This window comes from Gobio gobio (assembly GCF_949357685.1).
Source record: "Gobio gobio genome assembly, chromosome: 15".
Classification (NCBI taxonomy): Eukaryota; Metazoa; Chordata; class Actinopteri; order Cypriniformes; family Gobionidae; genus Gobio; species Gobio gobio.
Genome location: NC_137108.1, coordinates 42,622,410 through 42,633,096, shown reverse-complemented (window position 1 = coordinate 42,633,096; position 10,687 = coordinate 42,622,410).

The following is a 10,687-nucleotide window of genomic DNA, read 5'->3' as shown; positions in this document are numbered from 1 at the left end:
TTGTGACGTTGAACCTCTGTTAAAAATTCAATGTTTTATTTTTAGTAGTTTTACTTCAAAGCTTTAGGTCTATTCACTTTATTCTTAAAGATTTCAGACATCTTCTCCAGTTATATTAGCTGTGCAAAAACAGTCAGGGGTAGGGGTAAAACCTAACGCAGGGCTAGTTAACACACATGGTTTAAAACTTTCCACACATGCCAGGGTGACGAAACTTAGTGTATTTATTTACTAGTTGCCATATCAACATGATTTAGAGAAAAAGAAATGCGTCAAAATTAAAAAATCTTTGGAAGATATCACTGAACATTTAACCATAGCAAAAGTAAATTTCCTTCTTACGTTAATTGTTCATTTCTGTTCTTCGTGTTTATTTAAAATTAGACAAATCTAGGGTTGGGTACCGTAAACCCTTACTTATATAACCGGTATGTACCGGACCGAATCAGAACGCAGATTTCGGTTCCTCATTTCGGTGCCAAAATTCAAACGTGCTTTCGCGCTTTGGCTGGCGCCGAGCCAGAGACAGACACGCTCAGCGCTCGCTACATCACAACTCATGACAACTATTCAGTGTTTTCAACCACATCATGTTTATTTCAGGTTTCAGACATTTAAATGCTCATAAGTAGGCTACTAGCAACAAAACACACACTGATGTCTATGAAAGCGGCAATGACAATCCTTTCAGACGGTTATAATTTGACTAACGTTACGTGTTTTATTCACAACAGATACATGCACATTATATAGTAACTATATAGTTTACTCTATTCTTCTTCCAGTTCACTGGTCACTTACTTTCATGTATTTCGTGAGACGAGAATGAACTTAAGCGTTGTAAATCCGACAGATCCGATTCTGAGAATTTGTGAATATTTTGAATAAAAAGGAAAAACGAAATAAACCCGATACAGCTGAGCTGTCAGCGCTATTGCGGCTGCCGTGTCATGTGAGAAACATGATGCGTCGCCATGGAAACATTAAGGCGATGCGTTCTAAAATATTTAGCCAGAGAATATGATCATATTTCAAAATAAAGCTGAAGCTCGAAGCTGGTTTGTAGCATACCAAGAATACAGACTACTGCTGTTATTACTGTAACTGTTATTTAGAGTTATATTAGGCTTGTTGTAGTTGGGTTAGGTGGCTTAGGTTGTGAATTTGTAAATAAGTCAATAATAATTTGTAAATAAGTAAATTGTGTTTTGTATTTATTTATATTCATACATTTAAGTATACATTAAACTTTTAATAAATGGTTCAATTTAAATAAAAAAAATAAAAGCCATTTAATGTCATCCACCTCGTTTTGTGGCCTTTATTTTTTTTTAAGTATCGGTTCAGGCACCGTTTAGGCACCGGTACCGCTTTAAAAGTATCGGTTTGGCACCGGAATCGAAAAAAAGCCAAACGATACCCAACCCTAGACAAATCTGATATTATTTTAATCTTATATCTGTTATTTAACAGTTGAGATAGTTCTTTAATTCTGATCGAACCAGCTGACGACAAAAGCCGTGGTTAAATCCTAGTTGTGCAGGGTTTTTTATTTTTTTTAAATCCATTATTTTATATGAAAAAGTTGATAATTGTATTTTATTGACAAAATATTTTAATTTGTCTTGTGTATATATATATATATATATATATAATTTTTTATTTTATTTTTTTTATTAGATCAGATAACATTTTAAGCTGTGATATGGTCATGTTACAATGTTGTCACATTTCACTTCCATTTTTTTCAGTGTATATCAAGAAAAAAATTATACCCCGTATTAATGAAACAAATACACAAGTGTACTAGACATGTGTGAACTTAATGTGGGGAAAAAGAAATACACTAAACCCCAAGTGGATTTACACAAACTGAGGAAGTCAAAAACCGCTCTCCCCTAATTATGGCGATTGACATTGTAAACTGGTATTTCTTTCCATATTATTTTAATTTATTAACATACTAATAAACACAATAGTTGGTAGTGCAAACCGCTTTACTGTTTACAGCACTTTCAGCCAGTCACACACCAGACGAGAAGCACCACGCAGAGCTGCGGTTAATGAAAAAGAAGCCTTGTACATGCACCGAAAATATTGCTTCTGTGTTGAAAAATTAATTATACCAATAGAGAATTAAATAGTAAGCTAATTGCGCTAAAATAGTATAAACTGCTAGTAGTAGCCTACATACAAAAAACAAACTTGAAACTGCAACTCTGGGAAAGTTGAGACCCTGATTGTATTTTGAAGTATATTATGTCTTGATGTTGTAATATTGGTTACAATTGTGTATGTTATTTGTTGTTAAAGTGCCCCTATTATGCTATGTAAGCCATCCCAACGACGGCTTCCGATAAGCGGGTGAAGGTTTCTGTCTTTTCAGCGTGGCAAAGTCATTTAATTCCAATTTACCTTTATCTGACTCCATTTTATCATGACCTCGAATTTAGGTTAGAATGCTGATTTGTTTTCTAGTCATTTGTATAACAATTTAATTACACATTTGCTTATTCTATGTAATTCTTTACTCTTATTGAAATCATTCATTCGGTTCTCAGAGTCGCACAGGGTCCTCGCTCCGGCTGGTATGCGGGCCCACGATCACAACCTTGCCAGTCCGATAATTAACCAGAGGTTATGGCTAAAGTGATTTAACAATGCAGCCCATGCTTGCTATTGTTAAAAAGTACCCATGTAGCCCCTTACAGTTGCCTATATAACAACTTAAGCCGTGTTTCCACCGCGATAACTTTCCCCATGAACTAGGGACTTTGGGGTGTTTCAACCGCAGGAACCAGAGTTTAAATGAAGTTCCGGGTAAAGATTTCCCCCTCAAAACGGCCCTGCTTGCGAGGTAGTACTTTTTCAAAGTTCAGGAACTTTCGGGGGTGGGACTTGGGCGCTGAACATGCTGATTGGTTGAGCTCACGCAGCATTTTATTGCAACCTAAAAGTCTGTTACGGTGCGTGCAGTAAAAGTTGTTTACTATTCAAATCAACAATGGAGCTTAAAAAATACAACCAACGGACTGACGACGAGGTTCAGGTTTTATTACGTTTATTTGCGGAGGACGAAATCCAGTGGGCTCTGGAAAGTCAAGCACAGTCCTAAGTCACTGGACTAATCTTCACGGTACTTTAGACCACTATGGAAACACAGCAGTTCGGAAAAAAAGTTCCTGGGACAAATTGTTCCGGGTAATTTCCGTGGAAACAGGGCTATAGTTAAAGCTGAAACACTAACCAGAGGTTATGACCAGTACCATAAAATGATGCCATATATTATTTTAGTAGTATTTTATCTGGCCCCCTATAAAGTGAACTTCTGGCAACATCTACCTAAATAGCAGACCAAGACAGAAACCTCTTTTCAAATGTAAACATGAGTTCACAATGGGAATTTGCATTAATCAAGTCTCCAGACCTTGAAGGCAGGAGGTAATATTCATAAAAGACCAATTGGCAGAGGACACACTCCACCACAGTAAGCAAAATATCTCTAAACTCTTAAAACCGTTATTACCTTTTGGTTTACTTATGTGGGAATGAGACCTTTGTACCAAACAATATAGTATAATACTGTATAGTCCTTCTTCACACCAACTCACAGACCCTGGGTGAATCCCAGGCCATCTCAACATGTGGAGAGAAGTAATGAGAGTGAGGGGGATGAATTGTAAATTAGGTGATAGACTCAGTGTGCCACTTTCACAAGAGAGAGTTCAAATGTTAATTTCCTTTATTTTCACAATGAGTCGCCATCTCTTACAGTTCTTCCAGTTTCTTTACAGCTATTTTAAAGTTTCCTAATTTAGTCTCCAACAACAGGTTTGCATGCATCAAAGGTCAAAAAACTGTTTCAGTTTCATATACATTGCACATCACCACAGTGTTCAATGATTCTCAAACAACTCAATGGGTGAGCCTACTCTGCTCTGATTGGTCAGATGGCCAAGTCTATTGTGATTGGTCTACCAATTACAGCGCGTATTTCAGAAACAAACACCCATTACCATGACGGAACTCCAGCTCCATCCGGAGGCTTCCTAAAGCTCAGCGATTGTACACACTGTAAAGTAACGACGACGTCGATTTTACATCAATCCCAGCGTGAGTCCGAATCGATGATGAAACATTGGAAGAACTAGTTATTCAACCCGACGTTTCTCAGTGAAGCTACACAGTTTGAGGTACATTATAAGATGTTTCAACTCTAATTCTTCACCATCAGCATTAACAAGTGTGCTTCCATCAAACCCGTGTGTGTGTGTGTGTGTGTGTGTGTGTGTGTGTGTGTGTGTGTGTGTGTGTGTGTGTGTGTGTGTGTGTGTGTGTGTGTGTGTGTGTGTGTGTGTGTGTGTGTGTGTGTGTGTGTGTGTGTGTGTGTGTGTGTGTGTGTGTGTGTGTGTGTGTGTGTGTGTGTGTGTGTGTGTGTGTGTGTGTGTGTGTGTGTGTGCGTGTGCGTGCGCGTGCGTGCGTGCGTGTTTATAATTTATCACGGTGCACAACTGCACATGCAGGAACTTTATCAATAACAGCGCATATGTTAGCTGAGCATAAACGTGAATGACTGTTGTAACATTAAAGTTTGAAAAACAAATCTTGCTCCATCCTATATCTTTACTCAAAGTAGTGAGAATGACTGACAATCTGCATTAATAGACACAGGTTTAGGTAATACGGCAGCCCACAGCTGATTTACAGTAGTATTTCAGTATGACAGTAAAAATGTGAGTTAGCGGGTTAGCCATGATACTTACACAATATGAAACACAATAAACACATTGTAGAGCACAGCATCTTCTCGACATGATGCTCAGTATCCACAGGAATCAGCTGCAGCGTTTGAGGGGGTTCAAGTTTTCCCTGGTGTCTGCGAGCAAAACAAAATGGACGGGCAATACGTTTCGTCCTGACGTCACAACAAAATGGCTTGGGATTCGTTTAAAAAACGATTCGATTAATACATTTAATCAGAGTCAACTCTTACTTTTGAGAGACAGTTGTAAAACTTTGCAGGATGTTTTCATTCACTTATAACTATGTTACACACTACATGAAAGGAAATAAAAAAAAACATAATAGGGGCACTATTTTTTTTTTTAAAAACTATTGGAAAGTTGAGGTTGCAACTGGAAACCGCCAGGGGGCACAATGCCACTGTAAAAACCACTGTCCTTAAGATCATGAGACGTTAAACTGAGGTCTTCTCCTATCTGTGGATGTTAAATAAAACACACACACACATTCAATTCACATCTTTAAAGTGATACATGTAACCCTCGTTCCCTGAAGGAATGTCACCGACTGAAAGGGAACTGGATGTTCAGTGAAAATAAGTAAGGGACAGTGTGACAGTATGAGAATGATTTGCTGCCCATCCTGTGATCACAAGGGGTTTTGTCTGTATCAGCTAAGCCAAAAGAAATGTGTTTTTGTTATTCCTCACTTAACCATTATGTGGTCTTTGTCACTCATGGTCTTTGGGGTCTCCAGAGACCCCAGGCAACAAAATGTAATTTTACTCTGTTTATTAATGTTTTTACTCCATATCCTTATATTAATTGTATGATATCTTTTAAATGTATATAAATAAATTAAAAAGATTTTTAAAAATAGGTTTTTATGCAAAAACAGCTTTTAATGTAGGCTAAAATTCACTTTATAAAAGACCCACATTTCTAACTTACATTCATCGGGATAACATGGATAATTTGACATGGTTTAGTGTAAGATTTTTGCCCATCTTTTGGAAAATGCCGTTTTAAAGGTAAAAAAATTATCACTTTAACCAGTAGATGGCTGCAGAGCTCCACTATTTGCTATTTGACTTACTGAAAGCTGTCAGTTGGATTCATAAATATTATGAAATCACGATTATAACAATAAAAATAACTTTTTGTCAAAGTTTAGCATTTTTTTGTACTGAAATTTTTTTTTTTTTCTCCATAATGTTACATTATGATAGAATCAAACCTGAGTATTTAGAGTTTATCATTTATTTCATATTGTTTTTTTATATAACGTGCATGTGAATAGGACAGGAGTTAAATGTTATCTAACAGTTCACCATTCTTCACCAGTTGATTAACCAGTAAGACAATTGTTTTCAGGAAGCTGCAAATGAGGCATTAAATATGCACTAGTTTGCATTAGAACAGAAATATGAACAAAAAATAAAGCCAGGTAAAATGTTTGTGTTTTTTTTTTTTTTTACAGCCACTATAAATCAAATATATAATAATAATATTTCTTATTAATTTTCTTCTTAGTTGTGCTTTTTGTGTTTTCTTATTGTGTTTATATTCTGACCTGTGAAGACCTTTGATTTTATTTTATGCATGTCATTTAAGAAAGGTTCTGTACCCAGATTTGTGATTTACTTCCACAGACTCGAGATGCTAACATGTTTGGACACCAACCAATAGCAAGCAGAAACTCCAGAATGGCTCGCATCCTTAACCATGTCAGTCTTGCTATTGGCCTCCTCCTCTGGTTGATCATTGTTATCTATGTCATTGCTGTTATCATCACAGTTTCAAGGATTAGCTATAATAACTATAGATATTGACCATAAGTGTTAAAAATATAATTTTAGGACACCAGAAAGTTATAGATGGCGAGGGTTTTACAAACATAAACACATTATGTTTTGAATACACAGACATTTTGTGGTCTGCTTTTAAATGTTAGTGTTGCTCAAGTTATAATTGTGTAAGTAATTTAAACACATTCCTTTTTCAAGTTCATTGTTGTGTTTTTAAAACAATTAAAGCTTTGACTGTAAATGTGTCGTCAATTAAAACATTTGTTTTTTGTCTTGTCTTTGTTATATCATAGAATGAATATGATATTCTTGAATCTTTGTGTCACAATAGTCCACTGAAGGCGAGTTGAACTGAACCCATGTGAAGTTTATTTAGATCCAACATGAACAAAATTCAAAGTAAACAATGAATAGACTCGACCTTGAACTAAACATGAACAGAACTCACAACAGCAGGGAACAAAAACAAGGGACAATTGTAACAGGCACCGGCTGGTGAGATCATCCGGTTGCAGGCGGGGCAAGAGTAAAGAGACGGGCATCAGGTCGGACACTTAATGCTTTCCATAGTGTGCTAAACCAACTTCATCCATGGCAGACCATGCTATTTTTGCCAAATATAAGCAATAGGTTAACCAGAACGTTTTCTTCCAAACTGTTACTCTTATACAATAAGAATATATATTTACTAGAGTGTAATCTTAATTTTTGTTAATGTTTTGTGTGTTTTGTTTGAATATCAGATATTCAATATCAAGATTGGTTAAATACAGAAACTTTCCTAAGAAAAAACACGTCATCCTTGTCATCACAGAATCTGACCAATGAGAATAAAGTGTGTCATCATCAAGGCTTTCGTAGCCGATTTTGAGCAACGCATCGCTTGACCTAGGCAGCTGGTCTTGTTTTGCGCTTGTGGTAGCTACTTTGATGGCACATTTAAAGAAATCCAGTGTTTGATCATATCTAAATATTTATTAAAATGCAAAACCTAAAAATAAGTAAGCAGATATGATCTGCAATACTTTTTTGAGCAACTAGATTAGATACATGTATATTTATTAAAGAGCCATACAGGCACCTGGTGGCTAATGGCATTACAAATGAAAATTATTATTTTTCTAGCCACAAAATAACTCTAATTTACCTCTTTGAATTGGAATTCTCTATTTTAACCTTAATTACTATACTATCTGTAATATAAATAATAAGTGGTCATTCATTGACAATAATTATTGCAAAAATAGTATTTAGTAACAAAATATCTTCTCAAAATATTCAATAAATATTATTGAACTAAAATATAGAACATTTATTTAATTGAAAAATAGTTACGGTGTATGGTCACATTTGACCATCAATGAGTGTGAGCAATTAGTAAGCAATGAGAGCTAAATACAAGAAAAGCATTAACATTTATGTTAAAGATGTTGCATCTCCATCACTCTCCATAATAAAACAATCCTGTAAATATGGTTGACGTAATAATCAATGCACACTGCGCTGTACTGTTAACCTAAACTTGCCTGTATAGTGAAGCTGTTGTCTATCCGCTTAAGCCCTTCAAATGTATTGACACAGCGCTAAAGTATTGAGAGCACAATGAACCACGTGACGCATTTTCAACGCCTCTGGCTTTAACTGTATGCCTCATTAATTGCGGCAAAACGATATTTATTGTTTGAATTTTGCATTAAAACTTTAAAAAAAAGCGAGGCATTCTACAACCTTCATTCCACTAATGCTCACGTCACGAACATGCATTACAAAACGCTTATAAAACTTAAACCTTTTTTTTTTTAATGGCCGATCGTTTCGCTAGATAAGACCCTTATTTATCGTCTGGTATCGTTTAAAGCCCTTTGAAGCTGCACTGAAACTGTCATTTGGAACTTGAACAGTTTGGGCCCATTGAAGTCCATTATATGGAGAAGAACCCTGGAATGTTTTCATCAAAAACCTTCATTTCTTTTCGACTGCAGAAATAAAGACATGGACATCTTGGATGACATGGGGGTGAGTAAATTATCAGCAAAAGTGTATTTAAAAGTGAAATAATCCTTTAAAAGTTTCGTTTTATCATATTTATAAAAGACAGATACGCTGTACTTTTAGGGCGTATTATAAATAAAAAAATTCCTGCCTCAAGAAGCTTTACAACACGTTTTACAGCAGTGATATCAAATGCTCATTTGCTCTCACCTGCTTCATAACCCATTGTGGCATTCCATGTTTCGGTTGATTTGCGTTTGAATTAGAAATGCATGCCTTAAATTCACAGAGTGGATTAGGATAAGATCTTCAATAATTAATAACTTATTCTGAGGACGCATAGTAGGCAGTGCTTCCTCATACTGTATGTGTCTTTTAAGAAACCCCCATTGAATTTAATAATGTGAGAATAAAATAAATGAAAATATGACTTCAGTTATTAAATTTTAGCAAAAGGGTTGGCCCCACTTTATATTAGGTGGCCTTAACTACTATGTACTTACATCAAAAAATAAGTACAATGTACTTAGTTTTTATGTAAGTACAATGTAAAAACATGTATGTACACAATAAGTGCATTGTATCAAATTATTAATTAAAAAATGTTAGTACACAGTAGTTAAGGCCACCTAATACAAAGTGGGTCCAAAGGGTTTGTCTATAACCCTATAAACCAAGATGTGCAACATAAGTTTTCACCACATTTGTGCAGGAAGTGATGCGTCTGACAGACACCTGCGTTCAGCCCCGACAAAATGTTGCAAAACGTTTTGTAAACGGAAACGGTGCTGCGTTGAACACCCTGTTCTGATGACCAAGAGTTGCAACTATGGCTTTGTGTTCTTTTTGAGGAATTTTCGGAGCATAATGAAATCGATTATAAACACATGTTTAATACTGTAAAATACATGCAATCATGCCCTTGCTGCCCAGAATAAAAGACAACATCCCCATCCCATTTAATTAACTTTTTTATCTCCTGGTAATCAATTCTAATTTAAATAATTTTATTTCTAGTTCTTACTTTTTTAATAGCTTGTATTTTCGTCCTCATTTTTATGTAAAGCACTTAATTACCATATATGAAATGTGGTATATAAATAAACTTGCCTTGCAATGAAGCTAAAATATAAACAACTACACTACTTTCACGCTCTTGGCAGGCAGGCTGGACATAGCCTATAATTAATGGACATGTTTAATCTTAGTGATTTCTTAAGTTATTCAAGCCTGCCGGCTGTGTAGGCCTACGGACGTTGTTTTGTGCGGCTATTTTCTATTGAAGTCTATGGGAAGTCTAGTTTATTTTCCCCTAAAAAGGGGCATTGACGAAATTGACAGTTAAGTTCCCGGATGTGCCGGTAGTCCGTATATATCCTCCCTCCCTTTAGCGTCACTTCAAAGCGTCGTCATCAATCAATGACTCTACACCATAGCTCAATGTAACCCCTCTCGTTCGAACCGCCTCGCTCCAATCGGGACTCGAACCCGGGTCCGCCAACATGAGAGTCAGACGCTCTATCAAGGAGGCTAAAGGCTGCAACCTCTAGCGTCAGTCGCTAGAGCGTCTCTTGAGATCAGGGGAGTGAGGTTTACTCGCACAGCAACTACTAGCTGGCCTCCATTACACTCACCCCCCTAAACCTCACTCCCATCCGGGTCACGGCACCAATGTAACCCCTCCTGTTCGAATCGCCCCGTTCCAAGCGGGACCCGAACCCTGGTCCGCCAGCATGAGAGTCAGACGCTCTATCAAGGAGGCTAAAGGCTGCAACCTCTAGCGTCAGTCGCTAGAGCTTCTCTTGAGATAAGGAAAGTGAGTTTTACTCGCACAGCAACTACTAGCTGGCCTCCGTTACATCTACACCGATGGATTTAGCTTGCACGTCGGGATTCTTGATCATTAGAGATAATCATTTGTTTTGTAATAGTTTTAAAGGTCCCATGGCATGAAATTTTCATTTTATGAGGTATTTCAACATTAATATGAGTTCCCCTAGCCTGAATATTGTCCCCAAGTGGATAGAAATGTTGATCGGTGTAAAACCGAGTTCTGGCTGTCTGTCTCTGCCTTTGAGAAAATGACAGGCCAGACTAGCCAATCCTGAAGTCTCCTGGTTTGACGTCCAAGCAGGAACGGTTTCC